Below are 24,709 nucleotides of genomic sequence, written 5' to 3'. Positions count from 1 at the left end.
GATTATGAGATGTGGTGGAGATATTAGATATATTCTCTATCATGTCTAGGAGCTAATGATTTCAAACACAGGAAAGGGGCTTCCACTTCTGGGAATGGGGTAGTCTTTTCCAGGAACCATGTCTCAGTTTCCTATTTGTATCATCTTCTTGCAAACTTAGACAACATCTATTTCTCTAGATTTATTCTTACAGCTATAGCAGAAGATATCAAGAAATTATAGTAGATGATAGGAGTTTCTCACAAGGGAGATGATAATGGAAATTTATATAATGTAGGCACTTCATCAATGTCTTGGGGAAAGTATAGCGTAACAGGGTTTGGGAGAAAAATTTTAGAGCTTAAAATCTGAAAGAGCAATGTCTAAGGCAGCTGGAATTCATGGCAAGAAAGTTGGTTCATTCTTGAGAGAGAATTCCATTAAGGATATGTCAATCATTGCATTTAGGGACCTGCAATTTTGACATCATTAATTTTGATATCAGAAAATAAAAGTGCCTCAAGAAGAAACTTAGACAGGGTTACATGTTTAGAATATTCAGCCTGGTGATTTCTGAGAATTTCTAGTCTTTCCTCACTTCGCAGAGTAAAAGCCACACAGCAATAGGAAAAGATTTCTCAAAGGATGTCAGATTCTTCTTTGCAAATCATCCCAATCTATGGGTCAAATTGTGTCTTAAAGTTGAAGTATTAATACCTCATGGAATTCATCCCCATGCGCCCTCATCCTTGAGATTTTGTCCCTTACTTTTTACCAAATCATCTTTACTGAGGGAAAATTCTACATTCTTATTGTTGTTACTGTCCATTCTCTTGGAATAGCAAGGTCATGGGCAAGACCAGGCTTGTAGGAGTAGAGAGTGCGATAATATGCATTTGAAATGTTGAAATGTCCCCTCTCTTATTCTGGTATTTGGCTGACGTGCTTTTTTTATTTTAAGAAACAATTTGTCTCTAGAACAGATAAATCCTAACAATATATTAAGTTGAAAAGGAAGGTATTGGCCTGCGCCGTGGCTCAATAGGCTAATCCTCTGCCTTGCGGCGCCGGCACACTGGGTTCTAGTCCCGGTTGGGGCGCCGGATTCTGTCCCGGTTGCCCCTCTTCCAGGCCAGCTCTCTGTTGTGGCCCAGGGAAGGCAGTGGAGGATGGCCCAAGTACTTGGGCCCTGCACCCCCTGGGAGACCAGGAGAAGCCCCTGGGTCCTGCCTTCGGATCAGCGTGGTGTGCCAGCCGTGGCGGCCATTGGAGGGTGAACCAACGGCAAAAAGGAAGACCTTTCTCTCTGTCTCTCTCTCTATATATACACTCTGCCTGTCAAAAAAAAAGGCAAAAAAAAGGAAGGAAGGTATTGATTTTTCTTTGTCTATGAATCATGCTGCTTTTTTGATTTGCTACATGAAAATTCAGTCCATTGTGGAATAAACACCAAAAGCTTATACTTCTTTCTAATTTATTAATAATGACTAAGTAATGTGAATAAACATTAACCTTAATCTCTTAATTGTTACTGTGCATCTTATCTTGGATCTAAAACCTAACTTGTTTTGATCTGTTGCTGCTTATGAATCTGAGTCCCTTATAGGTTAAATAAGAACATTCACCCAGCGAGTTCAGTAGTGAGGGATGTGACCACAAGATGGTAGTATACTTCTGCTGATGCAGAGTATGGGGAGATTCAGCTGGATGGATTCTGAATGAACAGGCCCACAACAAAGGCACAGCCGTTTTCTAATTGGCTGGGTAGACAATATGAGAAATCAACACGCTTACTAGAGAAAAGAAGGTGTAACCTGAGATTAGAAGTAGCCCTCCTGGCTAGAGATTGCAGGTCTAGGACTGATCCTAGCTGGGAAGAACAATGAAGACATCCATTCAAGCTGCATCTATGTTCTTGTGGCTGCAGCTAGACTGTGAGTTGAGGGTTTGGGGGCAGCAGAGTATATTAGTGGACATTCTTTGTAACACTGGAGAAGGCAGATTTTATTCATGTTTCCTCTACTTACTATTGAGACAGAAAATTCTGGAGATTAATGACTAATTTTTTCTTTCTGCATAGGGATGAGCCAAGGAGGCAACGTGGAGCAGCATCCTTCTACTCTAAGTGTGCAGGAAGGAGACAGCTCTGTTATCAACTGTACTTATTCCGACAGTTTTTCAGACTATTTCCCATGGTATAAACAAGAACCCGGTCAGGGTCTCCAGCTCATCATAGACATTCGCTCAAATCTGGAGAAAAAGCAGGACCAAAGGCTCACTGTTTCACTGAATAAGGCAGCCAAACATGTCTCCCTGCACATCGCAGCCACCCAGCCTGGAGATTCTGCTGTCTACTTCTGTGTTGCAAGCACACATTGCTCCCCAGGCATCTGGCACCTGTACCTAATCCTGCAACTAGGGCGGAAGCCTCAGCTCTTTTCCTTTGGCACAGACTTGCTAGTAAAGTATTTGCAATATTGTTTGTTCGCAAGTGGAAACTAACATAGATACTAAGGCATAGAATGAAAGGTGAAGTTCAGAATGACCTGGAAAAGGTTAGAACAGTTTGTTGACTATTGTTTGATGCTTACTTCTTATTTATTAATTGAGACATTTTAACATTTACTTTTAACTGATGCATAAAAATGGTACATGTTGATGTGGTATTATCCTATGCTTCAATAAATGTACATACTCTATAATGTTCATATAAGATATATTGCTTCTCGGCCTTTTGACTAAGATCAAGTGTAGTATCAAATAAGATAGGCTTATACATCCCCTCAAGCATTCATTAGTTTTTAGTGGTGAAAACACTGACAACCTTTTCTTCTAACTTTGAAAAATAGGCAATGCCTTATCATTAATTATACTCACTGTACTGTGTAATAGAACACCAGCAATTTTCATTACTATCTAACAAAACCTGACACCCATTAAATAACCTTTCTTCGTGCTTTCTTTCCCCAGCACCTATCAGCCACCATTATACTCTCACCTTATGTGAGTGCTCCTTTTAAAAATATCCTATATGAGTGAGATCATGTGATATTTGTCTTTCTATGCTTGGTTCATTTCACCCAGTATAATGACCTCCGGCTCCATCTGTGTTGGCACAAACAACAAAATTTCATCCTTTTATGTGGCTGAGTAGTACCCCATTGTGTATATGTTCCACATTTTTTTTATCCAGTCTTCATTGGAAACTTAGGTTGTTCCCATTTCTTTTTTTTTTTTTAAAGATTTGTTTATTTATTTGAAAGAATTACATAGAGAGAGGAGAGTCAGAGAGAGAGAGAGAGAGAGAGAGAGAGAGAGAGGTCTTCCATCTGCTGGTTCACTCCCCAATTGACTGCAATGGCCGGAGCTGCACCGATCTGAAGCCAGGAGCCAGGAGCTTCTTCTGGGTCTCCCACACGGGTGCAGGGGCCCAAGGACTTGGGCCATCTTCCACTGATTCCCCAGGCCATAGCAGAGAGCTGGATCGGAAGAGGAGCAGACGGGACTCGAACCGGTGCCCATATGGGATGCTGGCACTTCAGGCCAGGGAGTTAACCCGCTGAGCCACAGTGCCGGCCCCATTCCCATTTCTTGGGTATTGTTCATAGAGCTGCAATAAACATGTAAGTGAAAATTTCTTCCACAGACCAATTTCATTTCCTTTGGATATATATATCTATATATATTTGGATTTATGTATATATTTGGATTTATTTCATTTCCTTTGGATATATTCATTTCCTTTGGATATATATATATATATCTCCAAGGATATATACAGGCATTTTGGAAAACAGCAAGGAGTTTCCCCAAAAAATTAAAAGTAGGACTACCGTATGAACCAGCAATCTCACTACCAATCTCATATATATATATATATATCCAATGAAAATGATTTCATATATATATATATATCCAAAGGAAATGAAATTTCATATATATATATATATATCCAAAGGAAATGATTTCATATATATATATATATATATATCCGAAGGAAATGAAATTGGTAGTGGGATTGCTGGTTCATATGGTAGTCCTACTTTTAATTTTTTGGGGAAACTCCTTGCTGTTTTCCAAAATGCCTGTATATATTTACATTCCCACCAAGAGTATGCAAGAGTTCCTTTTCTTTCACATCATTGTCCGCACTTGTAATTTTTTTTTTGTCTTTTTATAATAGCCAGTCTACCTTAACCATGGATTAAGTCATGGTTATGCATGGCTAAATCTTACCTCTCAGGAAACCACAGCACTATTGGGTGAGTATGGCATCTTGTGGAGAACTTCTATGTTTGCTGATTACATTAAAGAGCTTGGTTTCACAACTCCTTCTTGAAACATCCAGAAATGAGTTTTTAAAATTTATTATGTATTATCTATGTCAGATGCTAGCTATTTTAATTTTCTTCACTATATTGACAGATTTGTTACCTATGTGGGAAAATAAAAATTCTTTATCTAGTACACTCTTGTAATCCACACAGGGAACACAACTGTGTAAAATCCTTTTGGAGATTCTCAAGTGGTTCCTTAGGCCAGTATTCTAGTCCCGCCATTACAAACTTTATGGCATTTTATTTCTTTTAAGAAACGTATGGACTGGCCACATTCCCTGCTACCCCAGAAGAGTTTTCCCAGGACAATTTTTTAATATCACAGCTAATCTATCCCACTGTGATGAGTTGTCTCTGGAGGATTTTCACAAGTGTTCACAGGAGATTATTTAACTCTACCAGTTAGCCTTTTTTTCTTCAAAGATTTATGTATTTATCTGAAAGGCTGAGTGACAGAAGAAGAGAGAGAGGCAGAGAGAGGGGGGAGAGAGAGAGAGAGAGAGAGAGATCTCCCATCCGCTGGTTCACTCCCCAAATGCCTGGCAGAGTTAGGGCTAGGCCAGGCAGAGTTCAGGAGCCAAGACCTACTTCTCTCAAGTGAGTGGCAGGAACCCAGGTTCCTGGGCCATTATCTGCTATTTTCTGTAGAGTAGCTTGGACTTGAGCAAGGCCCTCTGATGTGGGATGCAACTGTGTCTCAAGTGGCAGCTTAACTGGCTATGCCACAGCTCTTGCTCTACCCCTGCCCCACAAGGGGACTTTCTGGCTTCAGTACATATTTTTCTCATTAATTAAATAAATCAAGTATTTGTAATGTTTCTCTACAAAATTGAGAACCCAATTTTCCACCTCCAAGATGGAAATATTAAGCTTTTCCATGGATTTGTCTTTATGTTCTGCAAGATATCCTTGCCTAAGGACTTTAGTTGGAAGGTCATCTGTTCAAATAGTTTCCCCTCTTCTTCCATTGAGTCTTTTTAAAAAAGATTTATTTATTTGCAAGGCAGAGTTATAGAGAGGCAGAGGCAGAGAGAGGGAGAGAGAGGGACAGAGAGAGAAAGATGTTCTCTATCCACTGGTTCACTCCCTAAATGGCTGATATGGCCAGAGCTGGACCCATCTGAAGCCAGGAGCCAGGAGCTTCTTCCAGGTCTCCCATGTGGGTGCTTTCCCAGGCCACAGCAGAGAGCTGGATTGGAAGTGGAGCAGCTGGAACTTGAACTGATGCTGGCACTGCAGACTGTGGCTTTAACCTGTTGTGCCACAGTGTCGGCCCCCATTATGTCTTTATATTGTGAAACTTTGTGTTTATCACAATAACCCCTTTGTATGGTATGTAAACATTAAATAATGTATTTTGTGCCCATTTTTAGTAGGAATATATGAGATACATGAGGTTAAGAAGGTTAAGAAATTTTACTGTCTCCATAGTATTTGGAGATTGTGAACCACATAAAAACACAGTGACTCATGCTTTATATATCTTTTGTAAATTGAAACATCCAAGAGAGAGCCACAAGCCACTCAAATTAATATTACTTCTGGCTAAGGTATGAATTATCCAATGGAGTCTGGAATATTATTGCCCAACCTGTCTGGTATTATATCTTATTTTTAAGGTAAGACTTCTGGAAGAACAAAATTCATTCAAAATTTCGTATGAGAATGTTCAAAATATCTGCTCTGGACAAGGGCACCTTTTGAATGACAGAAGTATAATTTGGGGATTCCCCTGATAGAGAGCTATAGCAGAATTAAACTGTATGAAATGAAATATATAATATCTCCAAATAAGCCAGCCACTTGGTGGGAAAATATTGAATGATTTTAGACAGCAGAAAAGTTGGACTTTTTGTGTTGTCATCTCATTTAATGTACTTCCAGTGCAAGATGTAAAGATGTTTCAGCCAATTGGGACAAAGCTGAAATTATTTGGAGACAAGGAGGATAGGCTTTGTCTACTATATTGAGAAGTAGGGTACAATAAGCAATGGGTGTCTTTTGGTCATATTGCTGAGTAATATTGTGAGGGTATTGCCTTATTGTTAATGTTCAAACACCAATAATGATTGATCACGATTAGTAATTCTATGATCAGCTGACTAGGGAGACATATGAGATCACGTAGGATAATTCCCTTCAGAGTTTATCATACAGAATATAGCAATTTGCTGTGGCTCATTGAGGACCCATATGGAGGTAGTGGGAAAAATATAAATTCAGTGGCTGAATCCCAATGATCTCATTCTAATGTCTAAGCTGGCTTTCATGAAAAGAACTAGAATGTCTAAGGAGAACTTTATGGCAGGACTCAATGTTTGAAGTCTTTAATGACTGAACATAGCACTTGGTCACTTACCATAATTACTTGCAATATATCCATGCATATTTACAGATTTAGTTGTTACAAAATGAAAAGTTGGTTGGTTCACTGAATTTTGGGTTGGGTGGGACCTTGGTCAGTATGCAAAGAAGTCTGATATGACACACGCCCACTTGCTACACCAGGAGACCTCTGCTTCCTGTTCTGTCTCAGCAGCAGCAGCAGCAGCAGCAGCAGCACAGAGCCCACTAATTCTTCCCTCTCCCATCAGGCTCACCGCACAGTGCAGGGCTCTGGAACTAAAGAACACAATATTTTTCATCCAGAAGAAAAGATAAAATATGTCACTCTCCAGCCTTCTGCTGATGATCCTGGCTTCACTGTGGCTGGGTAGGGATGACCCCACTGGGAATGGGCCCCCTGTAAGACCTCAGGTTTGGAGGCACAGGAAGCATCTTATGGGGACTTTGGGAAAGAAGGGTAATAGTGCATAAAAATTGAATTTCATCATCTCATACCACCTATCCCTAAACTTTCTGATTCTTTTTGTCTTCAGAATCTGCTGTTGCCCAGAAGGTAACTCAAGCCAAGCCAGCAATATTGGCACAGGAGAAGGAAGCCGTGACCCTGGACTGCACATATGACACCAGTGCTGCAAGTTACAGTCTCCTGTGGTACAAGCAGCTCAACACAGGGGAGATGATCTTCCTTATTCGCCAGGACTCTTACGGCCAGCAAAATGCAACCCAAGGTCGCTACTCATTGAATTTCCAGAAGGCAAGGAAATCCATCAATCTTGTCATCTCCGTTTTACAATTGGAAGACTCAGCAGTGTACTTCTGCACACTGAGAGAGGACACTGTGAGAGGACTCGCGTAGGGAGGCGTACAAAAACCCCAGGAGTCTCTCTGAGACATCACCTGCTACAGGGTCTGAAGCAGAGAATCACCATCCCTGACAGGATGTGGAAGGGTTGTGGCAGCACAGATGTTGGGGTTCAGGGAGCACAGCCAGCTCAGAAAACGCCTATGTCCAGAGTTATCACTCATCAGAAACGTTCCTATTCCTGAATCTTTGGCTTCAAGTTACACACAGAATTGTGAGCAAAAACTGAAGGGAATGTAAAGCCACAACAAGGAATTTGCCATTATGCATTCAGTAGGGCTAGAATAATTGGCTTAAGAGTGTTCAAAGAGGCTGGTGCTGTGGCATAGCAGGTAAAGCCGCCGCCTAAAGTGAGGGTACACCATATGGCACCAGTTTGTGTCCCAGCTGCTCCACTTCTGATCCAGGTCTCTGCTGTGGCCTGGGAAAGCAGTAGAAGATGTACCAAGTCCTTGGGCCCCTGCACCCACGTGGGAGACCCGGAAGAAGCTCTTGGCTTCGGATCAGTGCAGCTCTGGCCATTGCAGCCAGATGGGGAGTGAACCAGTGGATGGAAGACCTCTCTTTCTGTCTCTACCTCTCTCTGTAACTCTGTCTTTCAAATACACCAAATGAATCTTTTTAAAAAAGTTCCCTGCGTATTCCCATTTTAAAACTATCATTTTTGGTGAGCATTTGACCCAGTGATTAAGATATGGCTTGAGATGCCTACAGCCCATATCAGAGTGTTGGGTTCAAGTCATGGCTCCATTCTTGATTCCAGCTTCCTGCCAATGCACACCCTTGGAGGCATAGGTGGTGGTTCAAGTAGTTGGGTTTCTGCCATACACATGGATAGACCCAGACTGAGTTCCCAGCTTCTGGCAATAGCTGCATCCAGCATTGGTTGTTTCAGGCATTTGGGGAATGAATCAGATGATGAGACCCTCCATTCCTCTGTTTCTGTCTCTTAAATAAAATATAAGCAAGTCAAACTTTAAAAAACCATATTATTTAGACTATTAATAAAACAGTTTTTAGGCTTCCTTTCTGGGGATAATGGTACTCACATTTACCTTTTAATTGTAAATAAATAAGGCATTGTTTTCTCCTAAAATTAATCACTATCTTTTAGCGTATTATATTCACCCAGTTAGAAAATTAGCTGACACCTGCAAGTGTGTAATATCTAATCAAAGTAAATATACATATCACCTTAAACATTTAACATTTCAAAATCCTATCTCTCATTTTTTAATTGAGAAACAACGATATTCTAATCTTATCTGTAGTCACCCTGCTGTGCAATAGAACACCAGATCTTCTATGCTATGTTTGCATAACTTTGTTCCTGTTGATCAGTCTTTCATTCTCACACCCTCCCTACACTATGTAGCCCATATTAACCCGTATTATACATCAGCAACTATGAGATCATCTTTTTAATTAAATTTCACAGAAGAGTGAGATCATGTGGTACTTTTCTTTCTGTGCTTATATGATTTAACTTGATCTAATGGCCTTCAGTTTTTTTCCATGTTATTGCATGGATTTAATCCTTTTTAATGGCCAAGTAGTATTCCAGTGTTTATATGTACCACCTTTTCTTTATATATTCATTAGTGGATGTACACTTAGATTATTTCAATTTCATGGCTATTGTGAAGAGTTCTTCAATAAACATGGATGCAGATGTCTCTTTGACTGACAGATTTAATTTTCTTGGATTTAAAGCCAGTAGTGTGATTGCTGGATCATGTGATAGATCTATTTTGTTTATTTTTTTGAGGAATCTCTATTGTTTTCCAGAATGACTGTACTCATTTACATTCTTATCAACATTGTGCAGAGATCCCTATGTCTACATCGTTGTCAGCATTATATTTTGTCTTTTTAAAATGAGGCCGTTTATCTTGATGAAACTTAAGAAAATGACTTAGTGTCATTGCCCCCAAATTGCTACAAGGGCTACTTTATACAGTACATATGAAAAAGAGATAATTTGTTTTCATTCAAGACAATCTTGCAATTGAGGACCTATAACTCCTGATACCAAGGGCCTCAATCACCTAGGAAAGCATTTTCCATTTTCACACCTGCAACCACATCTCAGATAGTAATTTCATTATATTGGCAAAGCAGAAAGTTAAAGTGGAGCAGCGTTGATTCAAGGCACTCAAACTGAGTCAGGGGGACAGGAACTCTTATGAAAAACAGCCCAAGCACTTCTGTAGCTGTACTCTTGAGCTCAGACCTGAATGAAACTCCTGGTTCCTGGACTCAGACTTGCCCAGTCCTGGCTGTTGCAGTCATTTGGGGAGTGAACCAGTAACCAGAAGCTCTCTCTCTCTCTCTCTCTCTTTCTCTCTCTCTCTCTAAAATTCTGCCTTTTAAATAGATAAATCTTAAAAAAATAAAACGATGAAGAAAGAAGATGATGAAAGGAGCTGGAAGTGGTAGTCAAAGGAGATTTTAGGCTCTATAAATAAAATTCTATCATTTAAATGATTTGCATATTCATGAATCCCTCTTAGTGTTACATTAACAACAATCCCCAAAGGTTTCTTACAAGTCTTACTATATTATCTTCAATTGGTCTCATAAAAAAGGGGAAACAGAAAATGACTATCATAAGATTTTGTCTAACTGTCCACAGTGTCAGATTTCTTCAGCTTGTAGGATTGTACAACTTTTAGCTTACACTACTCTTAAGGTCCTCTTTGATGTTATAGTTATGTATATTTTTGTCTTCTCCAGAATACAGCAAGCTATTGTCTCATCCATTTTAATATAATTTTATGTATGGATTTTGAAATATTTTACACCCAAATAAATATCTTTGAATTCAAAATTTCCACGAACATTTTGAAGTACCTTTGTATTATTCAGACCTAGTAAATTACTCACTTATAGTAAAGCTTCGATACACATTTATGGATTCATTTGAACTGAATTGGAGAAATCAAATGAGAACTACCAAATTATTTTGAGTTGTTGATCTCCATGAAATAGCATTTCAATAGTAGTCATTCTTCCAATTTTTAACCTCTGTTCAGTTTAGGTCTTTGTTGACAGCTCTAATCCACTAGGAGGCACTCAAAGTTTCAATGAAAATAACTTTCTAGTAGTCTTGGGAGACTGAATAATCAGGAGACTGGGGATCGTGGCACACTGAGTCAAGCTGCGACCTGGAACTCCTACATCCCTATCAGAGAGCCTGGTTGGAATGCTTCTCATCCAGCTTCTTGCTAATGTGCTTTTTATCCGGTATCTTCATGTTTCTTTATTGAGTCTAGAAGGAACAAGAGTAAATAGAAGAAAAGCATAAAAATAAGTAATACAAATAGAAGAAGAAAAGGAAGAGGACACCTATTTTGTTTGGCCAGCCACGTAAGACCCCATGAGAATCACTTGTGTGGGCTGGAGGCGGCATGGGGAAAGGCAGGGGAGAAGTAGAACGGGCAGACAGCACATATCTTTTTTTTTTTTTTTTTTTTAATTCTTGCTAGAACCATTTTCTGTGCAGATGGTGAGCATATGTCTTGGGCTTCTAGAACTTTTTAGATTTCAAGAAATTACATTTTGAGGCAGACATTTGGTCAGTGGCTAAGAAGTCACTTGAGATTCCCTAGGTTCGAGTCCCACCTGCTTTTCAGATTCCAGCTTCTTGTTAATGTACATGCTGGGAGTCATCAGGCCATGGCTCAAAGGCTTGTATCTCTGCCACCCACATGGAAGATGTCAACTGAGTTCCCGGCTCCTTGGCTTGGCCAGACCCAGTCCCAGCTATACTGGACATTTGGATAATGACCCAGCAGATGGAAGAAGGTCTCTTTCTCCTTCTGTTTCTCTGCCTTTCAGAAAGAGAAAAATAAATAATAATAAAAAAGAAATTTCATTTACTTATTCAGTGTATAACGCAAGCTGTTAAATATTTATACAAATACATGCTATTTTAATGTTATTGAACACTCTAGTCTGTCAAATTGTGTAATTTCATAAATGGAGTTACTTTTTCTGTGATTGTTCAAAGCTCTGCTTTTCCCAGTTAAGACACTGATTCCTCTCTAAAGTATCATTGTTCTTCCTCACAAACTTCTTTCTCCACAAACACTTCTTACATAGAGTGTTTAAGAAAAAATAACTATTCTATCTTCACACTGTGGAACCATCACGCCCCATGCACTATTCCCACCTACAATGTTGGTACAGTCTCATTGGCCATGGTGGGTGGAGTTTTCTGTTACGATGAATGACAGAGCTCAAATGTGATTGGTTCTCTGTGAGTTTCATGGAACCAATGAACTGTAAGAACAAAGTTTGTCTGGACCCGAGACTTAACATCCCACAGAGCAGAGGTAATGGCCCACCAGCAAGCAGACAGAAAGCCATGGAGAGAAGACCAGGGATTCTGCTGGGGCTTTTGTGGGTCCAGATTTGCTGTGAGTTGGGATTGTCCCAGGTGGGAGATAGGGGTCGGATCACAGCTGTCAGAAGGAGGGAGAGCTGACTTAAAGCTCTGACACCGTCCCACACCCTCGTGTTTGTTTCTTGAGATATTTTTACAGGTTTGGAGGCCACATCAGTGCATTCCCAGTGACATCCTATGTGTTTTTTTTCCCTGTCCATGCAGGGGTGAGGGGGCTGCAGGTGGAGCAAAGTCCTCCAGCCCTGAGTACCCAGGAGGGAGCCAGCCCTACCCTGAGGTGCAATTTTTCCGCCCCTGTGACCAGCATGCAATGGTTCCGACAGAGTCCCAGGCGTGGCCTCATCAGATTGTTTTCCATGGCTCTGGGAGTGAAGGAGGATGGAAGGTTGAAGTCAACAGTTAATTCTCAGGAGCGCTACAGCACCCTCCACATCTCAGCCACCCAGCTGGAAGACTCCGGCACCTACCTCTGTGCAGCGGAGGCACAGTGCTCCCAGGGTGTCTGCAGCCCGGACCCAAAGTGCAGCTGGGCCTGTAAGCCTACCCCCAACACAGAGAGGCCCGTGGCTTCCACAGCAGCATTTGCACTGCTGTGGGTTTTCTGACTGATGTTGGAGCACTTTTATCTCTGGTAAAATCACACCTATCAGACAAGTCATTTCACTTGGTTTTCACACACTTTTCCTCTCAGAAATCACTAGGAAGGGAAAAAAACCCTAATGTGAAACCATTGGAACAACTGATAAAGCTGTCAGGACCCAATGTATTGTTTCAACACTTTCCCTGGCAAAGTGCATGTACGTTACCTAAAGATTACTGTGATAAAAAAGACTGTGAAAAGTACATGCTGATCAACAAATAGAAATGACTCAGTATTTCAGTTGTTTAAAGACAGCTCAATTTTCCAGGAAAGGGAAAGAACGTTCAGATTTTTCACGCCTGGAACTCACTACAAATATAAATGAAAAATGCGAACTATTGAGTGTCAGGCCCTCTGTCCAGACTACTACATTTAATGTCTAAGTACTGCCAATACCTTACACGTGAATGCACTGGGGGTTATCGGATATGAGTAACCTACCTGGGCTCATGTGATCACTGAAATAGGAAGGTGGGGGTGGGATTCCCACACTGGATGTCTGACATCAGAGTATGTTCTCTGAGATACCCAGTACAGAGGGTTCCAGAATCACGAAGTGCAAATGATTTCTACTGTTACATTTACACATTGCACTTACATACATCGTTGACAAAAATGTGCATTTTGATCTTTTCTAAGTAGTGCCTTATAAGGTAGAGTTCATTGAACTTGTCATTTTGTTATGTTAAAATCCATTTGTCTTTCTTGCATTTTGAGTGAATCTGTTACCCATGATTTTGTAATATTGTTCAAGGTCTGGGAAAGGGATCAGAAAGTTTCCATGACTACTCTGAAAGAAACTCCTATTTGCTGCAGCCACAGATCACGATTCTGACAACCAAACACAACATTTAAACCTGCTGCAAATCAATGACAATATGTAGAATTCCAACCTTGCCAGGTCTTTTATGTTAATATAAGGGCACTGGTTAGGAAAAAGCAAGGCCCTGAAAATTAAGATGAAGAAACCTGAGCAGACTCCAGTGAAGTGTGTGCAGGGCTGGCTTTCAGGGAATAAAACCTGTGCAGTGGCAAAGGGCCCTGCTCTTAAAAGAGGTCTTCCATCCGATGGTATACTCTCCAACTGGCTGCAATGGCCGGAGCTGTGCCGATCCGAAGCTTATTCCAGGTCTCCCATGCAGGTGCAGGGGCTCAAGGACTTAGGCCATCTTCTACTGCTTTCCCAGGCCACAACAGAGAGCTGGATCGGAAGTGGAGCAGTCAGGTCTCGAACCAGTGCCCAAGTGGGACGCCAGCGCCCAAGTGGGACACCAGCACCACAGGCCAGGGCATTAACCTGCTGCGCCACAGTGCCGGCCACATAAAATATTCTTAAGAGTTCCAGTATTAATTGTATGAGCAGACACATTATATGCAAAATTAGAAATGGTGAAAAATTCTGTTTGCAATTTTGCGATTGTCAAGTACAACTGACAATGCTTTCAATTATGGTGCCTAAAAATGAAGTTGCTAAAAGCATCGATTTTGATAACCTAACACATTAATATCCAGAGAAGTAAGGCCAAAAAATCATGCTATTAATAAAGATATCACATTAATAAAGTATTATTACTCTGTCATACAAGTTATGACTCCAACATACATTTTGAAATTTTGAAATTTGTTGTTTCTATGTATCATTGTGAACCCTATTGTGTTTTAAATGTAGTAAAATATTTTTTAAAACAAGCATTACTTTTTAAAAAGATTTATTTTATTTATTTTAAAGGCAGAATGACAGAGAGAAGGAGGGAGAAAGAGAAAGAGATCTTCCACTTACTAGTTCACTCCCCAAGAAGCTGCAATGGCCAGCTCTGGGCCAGGCTGAAGCCAGGAGGCTGGAACTCCATCCAGGTCTACCAGATGAGAGGCAGGGTCCAAGTATGTGGGCCATCATCTGCTGCCCTCCCAGGCACATCAGCAGGAAGCTGGATTGGAAATGAAGCTGTTGTGTCTTGAACTTGTGCTCTGATATGGTATGTGGGCGTTGCAGGTGGGGCTTAACCTGCTGCAGCACAATGCTGACCCCAGAAGGTTTACATTTTAGTGCTCACTGGCACTCTTTTTTTTGTGTATTTTGAACGAAGGATTCCAAATTTTTATTTTGTACCGAGTCACGTAGATTATGCAGTCAGCCATAGTTGAGAATCTTGAATCTTCAAGCTAAATCTGGAAGATTAGCACTGGAATCCAGAAAGCAATCAGGTTTTTTGAGAAAGTGCATTTTGTATTATGGTATTGGTTAGCTTGTCTACCTCTTCCTGGTTCTCCAAGATGCTGGGGTGTTTTCTTCCTGATAACAAAGACATATTATAGATTTAAACACAGGAATGAATCTTCAGAAAGGCTCAGCCATGGAATATGGCCCCATATCCCTAACTGTGATGATTTTTACTTAGTAAAGATCATTTTATTCCATTTTGTTGTGGATTTGGCCTCCTTTGATCCATCTTCCCTCACTGATGCTATTGGAGGATTGAAAACCCAGAAGAGAATTCATCCTGAGAGCTCTGTCTCTGTTTCCAATGAAGGCCAGGATTGGGCAGGGGTAACCTCAGACACATAGGAATGGTTATGGGTAACTTCAGCCACACTAGGTTGTACTTGGAGCTCTGTACGCAGGACAATTCCTCTCCACTATCATATCATTCCATATTGCACATCACTAATGCTTAATCTGCTAAATAATATAAAAATATAAAAATTTAGAGATGCATGAAGTCCCTTAGTCCAACTTCATTTTACAAAGGCAGAAATACATTCAAGATGCCGGTACGAAGCAAATAGTTAATAAAGGAGCTGGGAGTAGAGAGAAATTGTTTTTCTTCACTTCATCATCAGCATTATTTCCCCTGCCTCATTCAGTCAGGGCAATACTGCTGAGCAAAGAGAAACCACCTGGTGGAAACCAAGCTTTCTGTGCAGTTTGGGTCTGGGTAAGCCTTGGTCCAATGAGTTTGCATATTTGAATGGGATGTTCCAAATTGTGTAATGTTTGACCCACTAGGCATGAAAGGCAGCCATTACATTTTGATCTGGGTGCCATAACTCACATGGATATATGATGTGATTTCAAAAATTCATAGAAAAATAAAATTGAAACCTGTTTATATTGGTGCAAGAAAAATCTGAAGCACACATATAAATTGATCATAATACATATTTTCCATGCACATTTGAAGACCTAAAATACCTATCTCCGAGAAGAAGAAAAAGTTTCCCAGTGAAGAATTTAATATGATTATATGAATAATTGGTTAGAGAAAGGAGGTCCTTAGGAGGGAGAAGTTTTACATATGTAAAAATATATTTTTCATATATACATTTTAAAATTGAGTTGAGAGTCCTTAACTTGTGAGATGTGAATGAGAATAGATTTTTTTTTCTCTGTCACTCTGGGAAACTGGTGACTTCAATTCACAGGAAAGGAGCTCTCATTTCTGGAAATGATATAGTCTTGGTTTCCCAGGTGCCATGTCTCATGGTTAACACTTCTGGGTCATTTGTACTAACCACATCACACAAATAAGCAACATTTAGGCTTCCATAGATTTATTCTTTATTTAAGATTTATTTTAATTTATTTGAAAGACAGAGTTACAGAGAGAGGTAGAGACAGAGAGAGAGAGAGGTCTTCCATCTGCTGGTTCACTCCCTAGATGGCCTCAATGGCTGGAGCTGAGCTAATCCAAAGCCAGGAGCCAGAAGCTTCTTCTGAGTCTCCCACGTGGGTGCAGGGGTCCAAGGTCTTAGGCCGTGTTCTACTGCTATCCCAGGCCATAGCAGAGAGCTGGATCAGAAGAGTAGCAACTGAAACTCAAACTGGTGCCCATATGGGATGCCGGCACTGCAGGTGGCGGCTTTACCTGCTATGCCACAGCGCCAGCCCCCAACTCATGTGCTTTTGAGGAAATTCCACTAGGATCTAAGTCAGTCACTGCATTTAACAACATGCCATTTTGTTACCAGAAAATAAAACACCCCCAGAATAAACTTAGATGTTTAGATTCTCCAGTCTGATGATTTTTGAGAATTTCTACTCTTTCTTTTAACACTTTGCAGAACATAAGCCACACAGCAATAGGAAATGATTTCTTAAAGGATGTCAGATTTCTCTTTGCAAATCATCCCAATCTATGGGTCAAACTGTTTCTTAAGGCTGGAGTACTATTCTCTCATGGAACTTATCCCCACGCTCTATTGTTACTGAGATTTAATCGTTTACTTTCTATCACAATCATCTTTGCTGAGAGAAAATTCTCCCTTTGACTATTGGTACTGTCCTTTCTGTGGGAATAGCAAAGGCCATGGGCTCAGAAGAGGGAGCAGGGAGGATAGACAGGGGACCAATTCTCATGTCAAAACCTCTAGTCTGAATGCAGACTGGGCTCCCAGCCCTTTCCTGAGACGCCTGCCTGATCTGTCAGGGGTACTTCTCTCCATGACTTCTTTTCTTTCAACTTCGCTGCCTCGTTTACCACTACACTCTGTCTCACGTCTAAATTCCTTCTTACACAAAGACAAGAACCCCTGAGCAGCCAATCTCTGGTAGCATACTTGTTTTCAGTTTATTAATTACTCAGGACCATGCATAAATATCATAAATATATACAATTTGCTGTGCATTTAATCTTAGACCTCGGATCTAATTTGTTTTGTTTTATCTGCCTGTTGCTACATTTATGCAGCTGAGTCCCTCCTAGGTTTACATTTACCCAGAGAATTTAGTACTTGAGGGATGGGTGTGACCACAAGATGGTAGTGTACCTCTGTTGCTGCAGAGTATGGGGAAGTTCACTTGAGCAGATTCCAAATGAAGAGGCTTACAGCAGAGGCAGAGGCTTTTTCTTATTGGCTGGATAGACAATATGAGACCCACCATGAACCTGAAAATAGGAGTAGCTCCTGGTTGAAGATTGCAGATCTCTGATTGATCCTAACTGGGAAGAACAATGAAGACATCCATTGGAGCATCTTTCATGTTCTTTTGGCTGCAGCTGCACTGTGAGTTGAGGGTTTTGGGAAAACAAAGTATATTAGTATATGTTCATTATGTGTTCAGGGAGAAGGCTGGAGGTTTTCTCTCCTTACTGTTGAAAAAGAAAATCCTAATGGTACTGAAATTTTTTTTCTTTCTGCATAGGGGAGAGCCGAGGAGATGATGTGGAACAGTTTCCTTCTATTCTGAGTGTCCAGGAAGGAGACAGCTCTGTTATCAACTGTACTTATTCCGACAGCTCATCAGCCTTTTTCGCATGGTATAAACAAGAACCTGGTCAGGGGCCCCAGCTCATTCTAGACATTCGCTCAAATGTGGAGAAAAAGCAAAACCAACGACTCACTGTTTTGCTGAATAAAGTGGCCAAACACTTCTCCCTGCACATTGCAGCCACCCAGCTTGGAGACTCAGCCATCTACTTCTGTGCAGCGAGTACACATTGCTTCCCCTGCACCTGCAGGCAGTACCCAAACCTGTGAGTGGTGCAGAAGCCTCGCCTTATCTCTTTTTTCTCTGGCACGGCCTTCCCATTACAACATTTGCCATATTGTTTGTTTGCAAATATAAATTAACATATAGACATTAAAAGCTTGTAATAAAAAGCTTATGTTCAAGATAAACCAGAACAGTTGAGATCATTTTGTTGGCTGACTGTTGCTTAATAGATTACTTCTTTTTTTTCCTTTGGGACTTTTAATATTTATTTTAGCTGTTATATAAAACTATATAAATTTATGGAGTATTATGTGATAATTCAACACATGGACACATTGCATAATGTTCAGATGTATTTCTTTGTCCTTAATCACTTTTCATGTCCATGGTAAAACACTAAAAATATTTTCTTCTAACTTTTTTCCAGGATTACATACAATACATTATTGTTATCTGGTTATTTCACTGTAAAATAGAACATCAAAATTTCTTTCTCTTATCCAGCTCTAGCTTAGTACCTGTTAATAAAACTTTCCCAGTCCCTGACCCCTACTCTTTGAAAACTACTCTCCTACTCTCAACTCGTAGAATATCCACTTTTCCAGATTCCTCATCTGAGTGAGATCACAAAGTATGTATCATCCTGTGCCTTACTTATTTCACTTCATGTAATAACCTCCAGTTCCATACATGTTGTTGCAATGACGAGATTGTGTCACTTTTTATGGCTGAAGTAGTCTTTGGTCTGTATGTGCTATATCTGTTCATTAGTTGATGGACACTGCTTGATTCCATTTCTTGGCTCTTGTGAATAGTGCTGCGATAAACATAGGAATACAGATACCTCTTAGAACAATTTTATTTCCTTTGAATATATACCCGGTAGTGGGATTGTTGTGTCATAGGGCAGTTCTATTTTTAGCTTTTGAGGAAACTCCATACTGTTTCCACAATGACTATATTAATTTACATTCTCACCAACATGTGCAAGTGTTCCCTTTTCCTCATCTCCTTGCCAATGTTTGTCACCTTTTGTCTTTTTAATTATAGTCAGTCTAACTGAAGTGAAGTGATGTGACATTTATTTATTTTTCCACATCAGAATTATGGTTTATATCATGATTATGAGTGGCTAAATATTATATCTCCTCAGGAAAATATGGCATTATTAGATGACTATGACTTCTTTTCTTTTTCAAAGCAAAATTTATTACAATCAAAGACCTCCTGGGCCGGAGCTGTGGCGCAGTGGGTTAACACCCTGCCCTGAAGCGCTGACATCCCATATGGGCACTAGTTCTAGCCCCAGCTGCTCCTCTTCCAATCCAGCTCTCTGCTATGGCCTGTCCTTGGGCCCCTGCACCCGTGTGGGAGACCCGGAAGAAGCTCTTGGCTCCTGGCTTTGGATCAGCGCAGCTCTGGCCGTTGTGGCCATCTGGGGAGTGAGCCATCAGATGGAAGACCTCTTTCTCTCTCTGCCTCTCCTCTCTCTGTGTACCTCTGACTTTCAAATAAATAAGTACATCTTGAAAAAAAAAAAAAGAATCAAAGACCTCCATCCAGACTGGCATGGAGGGAGGCTTCCAAAGGGGAAAACAAAAACCCAAAGGGGTCAGTGGTACTGGGGTTTTTAAGCACAATTTTGGGGAAGAAAAAATATAACAGTTTGACATTCGGTTACAAGGCAGGGACAAAACCCATCAAAAGACCTGATTTACAATCTTTTAATCTGTCTGGCTTGCTCAGGATAAAACAAAAAGAGCCATTAGAAGGGTGGAACAGGGCCGGCGCCATGGCTCAAAAGGCTAATCCTCTGCCTGCGGCGCCGGCACACCGGGTTCTAGTCCCAGTCGGGGCGCTGGATTCTGTCCCGGTTGCCCCTCTTCCAGGTCAGCTCTCTGCTGTGTCCCGGGAGTGCAGTGGAGGATGGCCCTGCACCCCATAGAAGACCAGGAGAAGCACCTGGCTCCTGCCTTCGGATCAGCACGGTGTGCCGGCTGCAGCAGCCATTGGAGGGTGAACCAACGGCAAAGGAAGACCTTTCTCTCTGTCTCTCTCTCACTGTCCACTCTGCCTGTCAAAAAAAAAGGGGGGGGGGTGGGACAGGTAACTTGTTTACAGTAAACTGAGCTCAGGAGGATAGAATCACCATTCCCTTGCTATTCTGATGGTAAAATTGGAACTTTCAGGGAGTGGGAAGGCAGGCACTTTTTGACCTTGCTAAAAACGACCCTTGGGGGAAAGCAAGCACTCTGCACCCCAATTTCCACTGATTACCTATTAACCTATCTGACTCCTCAAATTCCACCCTCCCCCGCCCAGCATAATAGGCCCTAACTTCTGTTAGGAGAACTGGGCGATGATCATTCTAGTTCCTTCATGCTGAAAAGGGATGGTGTTGGGAACAGCAGTCAAGATAGGGTTCCAGTAGGAGGTGGCTTCTTGAGGGGGATGGCAGTGCCAGCTTGCAGAAACTGCTTCCATTGGAGGCTCTAGAATTTCACTGTTTCAAGTCTGGAGAAAACCAGTCTAACAAGCAGTTTAAATGCAGAGTCTAAAACAAAGGACAGAGTCAATATTAGAGGACCTAAGAAAAGTGCTGTCCAACCCATGAGCAAGTTTTCCCATTGAGAGGCAGGTGACTACAATGTTCTAAGGAGAACATCCATCTTTAATTGTAGGATTCAGAGCTCTTAGTTTCATAGCTCTGCACCTGCTCTTGGAAATGACCAAAGATTAATTTTTAAAATTTATTTTTCATTGAATTGCTACACATAAAAACAAATGTGCAAGATGTTCGATTTGTTAATTTGCTTACTGTGGTGACTATTTTACTACTGATATATAGGAAACAAAAATTCTCTGACTAGTAGTAACACATTCATAATTTATCCAGGAAATCCAGTTGTATAAAATCCTTTTGGAAATCCTTAAGTGGTTTCTTAGGCCAGTATTCCTGTTCATATCTTATATTTACAAATTTGTGGAATTTTTTTTCTCTATGAAAAGCATAAACTGTGTCTGTTAATGAAGTAGGCAGGCATACAGGTTAAAATTGATTGGATTTGTGAACTGGAAGACCACGCCTTTGCCATGCCCTGTGTGGCCTCATTGGCCTCATTCCCCTACCTGGCCACACCTGGGTGCCCACCAGCCAATCAGGTTAATTAACCACTCCCCTTTGGAAGTGGGTTAAAAGCTGGACACCGTATATGGCCCTGATGGCTCTTCTTCCCTGGCCTCTTGTCAGGAGGGGGCTTGCTGTAGCCCCACGCCTCCAGGGCGCATGGCCTTCGGGCCAAGTGCTCTAGGCTTCCTGGCCCAGATACAGGCCTAGATGCTCTTCCACGTGGCTGGTTCCTGGTGCTCGGTATGAACCCCTATTCACCTCTCTCTCCTAAATAAGGCTCTCACTCTCCTATGCATCTTTCTCACTAAATAAAAGCCTAAAATGTACCATGCTGCCTTGGTTATCTGTGCCGGTATTTAGAATTCTTCTCTATATATTAGGCAAGAACCCTCTTGGGCTTATTAGTATTGGGGATTTAGTAATAAGCCCGTAGTGAAATCGTATGGCACCCCAAATTCCGGTAGCACATGTGGCACCCTGGATAGCATTCCTAGAGAACTTTACCTGAATATCCTATCTGTGATGCAAACAATTATTGGCCAATAGTGTTGGCAGAGGCACATATGTAGACAGTGTACTTGAGACAAAATTTCCATTACAAGTTTAGTTTTATAAGACTTTTCCTGATGCACATAGTCCAATCACATTATCTGAGAGTCATTGAAATCTTAAGGGAGAAAAATGTCATGGCAGATCATTTCATATAGGGTCAATAACTTTAACTGCTATATTTCTTCAATATAAATAGTTGAATATTTTAATTTCTGAATCAATATTTGAATATAAATAATAGATAATTTCCTTTTTTCCACTGAAAAGCATTTATAAAATTTTATTTCTTATATTTGATGCAATTTATATTTCAAGTAGTAGCAATTGTTCAACCAAATGCCATTCATTTATGCTTTGAAGAAGTAAGTGTTGAGAATTGCTAGGTGTCTGACATTGTCTTCAGTTTGGGAATAAATCTGTACCATGATTATCTGCTACTGATTAAAGATTGTTATTAATAGTCATTGATTTTTTTTTTTTGACAGGCAGAGTGGATAGTGAGGGAGAGAGACAGAGAGAAAGGTCTTCCTTTTGCCGTTGGTTCACCCTCCAATGGCCGCCACAGCTGGTGCGCTGTGGCCGGCGCACCACGCTGATCCGATGGCAGGAGCCAGGTGCTTCTCCTGGTCTCCCATGGGGTGCAGGGCCCAAGCACCTGGGCCATCCTCCACTGCACTCCTGGGCCACAGCAGAGAGCTGGCCTGGAAGTGGGGCAACCAGGAAAGACTCCAGCGACCCGACCGGGACTAGAACCCGGTGTGCCGGCGCTGCTAGGTGGAGGATTAGCCTATTGAGCCATGGCGCCGGCCAATAGTCATTTGATTTTATCCTACAAATTATTTGTTTGGCATTTCACTGGATAGCATGGTGACATAAAACATCTATAATACTATTTACAGAAATGTAATGGGAAAGAACTTCTATGTCAGAGAGTGTTCTGGGAAAAAGATAGGGTTATGAAAAACACTAACTGGCAGCTAGCAGGTGTCTCAGAGAAAAGCCAGAGGTGATGATAAAGGAGTAAGACAAACTTTGGGGAAGCAAAGAGGTCAACGATCTTGAGTTTAGTATTTGACCCACAAGGGGGTGCATCTTGGCAATATGTGCACATTTCCTGTGTTAATTCTGAGCTCACACTCATCTTTTCACTGTGACCTTAATCTTTCTTCCTACTTACATGTCAAGACCCGAAGACATTACTGCATCTAAAAATGGAAGCTTCTCCAGCTCTGGTGATTGCACTAGTCTTCACACTTGGTAAGATGACTCTTAGGACTCAGTGTGATTTCTTACATCTGTTGATGCGCCCTTTCATAATAATTTTCTGTAAGTGGAGAGCTTAGATGATGGTCAGGTTAAAATGCACCATAGTCATTTTTTTTCCAGGAGGAAGCAATGGACAGTTGGTGACCCAGACCGAAGGCCAAGTGACACTGGCTGAAGGAGCTTCCCTGACTGTGAAGTGTTCCTACAAAATCACATGGTTCCCTGCCCTTTTCTGGTATGTCAAGTATCCTGGGGAAGGTCTACAGCTCCTCCTGAAAGCCACGAAAGCCAATGAGAAGGGAAGCAACAGAGGTTTTGAAGCCTTGTACAATAAAGACACCAGCTCCTTCCACTTGGAGAAATCCTCAGTGCAAGAGTCCGACTCGGCCGTGTACTACTGTGCTCAGACACAGTGACAGGGACTGCAGGGGGAGCTGAGCACAAACTCTGAGCAGCAGGGAAGGGCCTGGTGCTGAGTGTCTATTGGGGACACTGTTGCCACTCACCACTAAGTCCAGGACTCTCAGAGTGACAGCCATCCAGGTAGGCTCTGAACGATCAGATCAAGAAATAGACATACCCCATAGATTGTGTTGTCACAATAGGAGTGTACCCAGAGCCTGCTACCATACTTCCTCAAAAATCTCTTGAGAATAGTAGTTTTAAGTGTATAAAACCTCAAAATGAATGAAATCTATGCATTTATACTTGTATAAAATTTAAACCTGCAACTTTGTCCCAGTCCATCCAAGGAGGACCTGTGTTGAGAGACACAGCTGTGAGAATGGGACTGCAAATTCTTAAAGGCTCCCTGACAAGCTAGAAAAGGAAGGGGAGGCCGGCGCCGCAGCTCACTAGGCTAATCCTCTGCCTTGCGGCGCCAGCACACCGGGTTCTAGTCCCGGTTGGGGCGCCGGATTCTGTCCCGGTTGCCCCTCTTCCAGGCCAGCTCTCTGCTGTGTCCCGCGAGTGCAGTGGGGGATGGCCCAGGTGCTTGGGCCCTGCACCCCATGGGAGACCAGGAAAAGCACCTGGCTCCTGGCTCCTGCCATCGGATCAGCATGGTGCGCCGGCCGCAGCACGCTGGCCGCGGCGGCCATTGGAGGGTGAACCAACGGCAAAGGAAGACCTTTCTCTCTGTCTCTCTCTCTCACTGTCCACTCTGCCTGTCAAAAAAAAAAAAAAAAAAAAAAAAAAGAAAAGAAAAGAAAAGGAAGGGGTGATTTCCTAGGGAGTTTCAGCCCAGCTACTGATTTTTTTAAAATTTAAACATTTTGATTTTTAATTAGTTTTTAATAGATGCAATGTGATTTATAGATGCTATTATAAAAAAATAATGATATTGTTGATGGGAATGTAAATTAGTGCAGCCACTGTGGAAAACCGTGTGGTCATTTCTTCAAAAACTAGAAATAGATTTGCCATATACTCCATCAATCCCACTACTGGTTACATACCCAAAAGTCTTGAACACCATGTATCAAAGAGATACCTGCACCACCATGTTCATAGAAGCACTGTTCACACTAGCCTAAATTAGAATCAACCATGGTGTCCATCATCAGATGAATGGATCAAGAAAATGTGGTATGTATACACAAAGGAATATTATTAGTTACAAGACACTTACAAATCAACATAGCAAGTCTTCATGACATTCGATTAGGCAAATTTTTCTTACATATGATATCAAAAGGGCAAACAAAAAGTAAAAATGTATAACCTGGGCTCTATTACAATTAAAGTATGTGTGCT

The 24,709-nt window shown here is 41.3% G+C and overlaps 3 long non-coding RNA genes across 3 annotated transcripts; all 3 read left to right on the top strand.

Moving 5' to 3' along the window:
- Positions 1-6,846: 6,846 nt before the first annotated feature.
- LOC149123039 (uncharacterized) lies at positions 6,847-7,360 on the top strand. The gene is made up of 2 exons (XR_016217973.1): positions 6,847-7,029; positions 7,196-7,360. It is a non-coding gene; the product is annotated as an uncharacterized LOC149123039 (long non-coding RNA).
- A 9,947-nt stretch (positions 7,361-17,307) lies between these two features.
- LOC103351167 (uncharacterized) lies at positions 17,308-18,191 on the top strand. The gene is made up of 2 exons (XR_011380820.2): positions 17,308-17,576; positions 17,716-18,191. It is a non-coding gene; the product is annotated as an uncharacterized LOC103351167 (long non-coding RNA).
- Positions 18,192-21,233: 3,042 nt separating this feature from the next.
- Positions 21,234-24,116, top strand: LOC149123038 (uncharacterized). Its single transcript, XR_016218521.1, has 3 exons — positions 21,234-21,376; positions 22,874-22,945; positions 23,075-24,116. It is a non-coding gene; the product is annotated as an uncharacterized LOC149123038 (long non-coding RNA).
- The last annotated feature ends 593 nt before the right edge of the window (positions 24,117-24,709 follow it).

The sequence above is a fragment of the Oryctolagus cuniculus genome, chromosome 12 (assembly GCF_051225735.1).
Source record: "Oryctolagus cuniculus isolate XC-2025 breed Fujian yellow rabbit chromosome 12, ASM5122573v1, whole genome shotgun sequence".
Classification (NCBI taxonomy): Eukaryota; Metazoa; Chordata; class Mammalia; order Lagomorpha; family Leporidae; genus Oryctolagus; species Oryctolagus cuniculus.
The sequence above is the reverse complement of the archived record's forward strand: the minus strand, read 5'-3'. Positions and strand labels throughout refer to the sequence as shown.